At 33.7% G+C, this 2,128-nt stretch overlaps 1 pseudogene; it reads left to right on the forward strand.

Moving 5' to 3' along the window:
• Positions 1–230: 230 nt before the first annotated feature.
• On the forward strand, positions 231–1,189 carry LOC141425924 (olfactory receptor 6C2-like; annotated as a pseudogene).
• The last annotated feature ends 939 nt before the right edge of the window (positions 1,190–2,128 follow it).

Below are 2,128 nucleotides of genomic sequence, written 5' to 3' on the forward strand. Positions count from 1 at the left end.
CAGAGAAAACAAATAAGCAACAAAAATTTGTGTTGTTTTACAGTAACATGAAGCCTTTAGGAAATTTACACTGCTCATGGATGGAAAATGTAGGTAGTGACAATATTGATTATGATGTAAAGGCAAAAAATAAATGTAGCTTGGGTTTCTTGGCTTCCAAATGTACAGCCTTTTGCTATTGAACTTGGACATCTACTTCTTCACAAAACCTTTATTTTCGAAGGCCAGTGATGAGAAACCACACAACTATAACAACCTTCATTCTCCTGGGTCTGACAGATGACCCACAACTGCAAGTTTTGGTTTTTGTCTTTCTATTTCTCACTTACATGTTGAGTGTTACAGGGAACCTGACTATTATTACCCTCACATTGGTGGATCCCCACCTTAAAACACCTATGTACTTTTTCCTCAGAAATTTTTCCCTCTTAGAAGTTTCATTTACCACTGTCTGTATTCCTAGATTCCTGTACAGTGTATCAAGTGGAGACAATTCCATTACCTACAATGCTTGTGCAAGTCAAATATATTCTTTGTTATTCTGTTTGGAGCAACAGAATTTTTTCTCTTTGCAGCCATGTCTTATGATCGCTATGTGGACATCTGTAAACCCCTGCATTACATGACCATCATGAGTCACAAGATGTGTATCTTAATAGTCCTCTCCTGTTGGGTAGCTGGCTTGATAATCATTGTTCCACCACTTAAGTTTGGGCCTGCAGCTTGAATTCTGTGACTCCAATGCCATTGACCATTTTAGCTGTGATGCAAGTCCCCTTTTAAAGATCTCATGCTCAGACACATGGAACAAATAGTACAACTTATGGCTGTGTTTGCACCCATCATTACTCTGGTCTGAGTGGTTCTGTCCTACACATACATCATCAGGACAATTCTGAGATTCCCTTCTGTGCAACAAAGAAAAAAGGCCTTTTCTACCTGCTCGTCCCACATGATTGTGGTTTCCCTCACCTATGGAAGCTGTATTTTCATCTACATCAAGCCATCAGCAAAGGAAGAGGTGACCATAAATAAAGGAGTTTCAGTTCTCACTTCTTCTGTTGCACCTTTGTTAAACCCTTTCATTTATACCCTGAGGAACAAGCAAGTGAAACATGCTTTCAATAACTCTATGATGAAGATTGCATTTCTGTCAAAGAAGAAGTTTTGCAGAATTAGAGTAAAATGAAAGAAGTTCCCCAACTATTTTACTTTAAGTTCTAACTTATTTCCTTTCTGCAATTCCTTCAGATCAACCTTTTTAATAACTAATATTTTATCCTGATTTCAACCATATCAAACTTTTTTTTTTCAAACCAAACTCATACTGTTTTCCCACATTGTGAAACTGAACAGGCATTTCCAAGAATTTTTTCCAATTTTTTTCTTCATTGATTTAGGAAAGGAAGAACAGTGATAAAATTTAGAAGTTTATAAATTATTTATGAATTAAAGTATGTGGTAAGAATCTAGCTTCCTTTTATAAATCGAAGTTATCATAATCAATATCACAAAACCAAGAATCAAAACAACAGATACTAGTGGAGACATATTAAAAATAAATTAAACCAAATAAGGCATTCTAGCTCAACTAAACTAATTGGAAAAGGAGATAACAATAGGAATATAGTATTTATCAGAATTGAACAAATGTAGACATCTTCACCAGTACTAATAATAACATGTATTAGCTATTTCTTTTTCATATATAAGAGCGGAATTTCAATTAACAGATATATACTTAATTTGAAACACATGTAAGCATAATGTCACTTATCATGGGTTGCAAAATAAGAATAAATAAATAAAATAAAATTGTAACACCAAATTTTAAATGCTGATGAAATAAGACAACCAATTACATTAACGAAGAGATATTTGAAAGATATTTGAAGTCTAATGAGTAGCATAGGAAAAAAATAAGGGAACACAAATGATAATAAGTGTTGGAATCAAGAGAACAACTCAAGAGAATATCAAGAATTAAAGATCTTAGGGTTTGAAGCTATTAATAGTATATTTATTAATGAGCAGTAAAGGAGAAGAAGAAAACAAGCCTCAACTGATTATATGGCTTAGTCCTATGGAAAATGAAGACACAAGATTAAGTAAATTGGGCAATGTATCA

This window comes from Castor canadensis, chromosome 8, assembly GCF_047511655.1.
Source record: "Castor canadensis chromosome 8, mCasCan1.hap1v2, whole genome shotgun sequence".
Taxonomy (NCBI): Eukaryota; Metazoa; Chordata; class Mammalia; order Rodentia; family Castoridae; genus Castor; species Castor canadensis.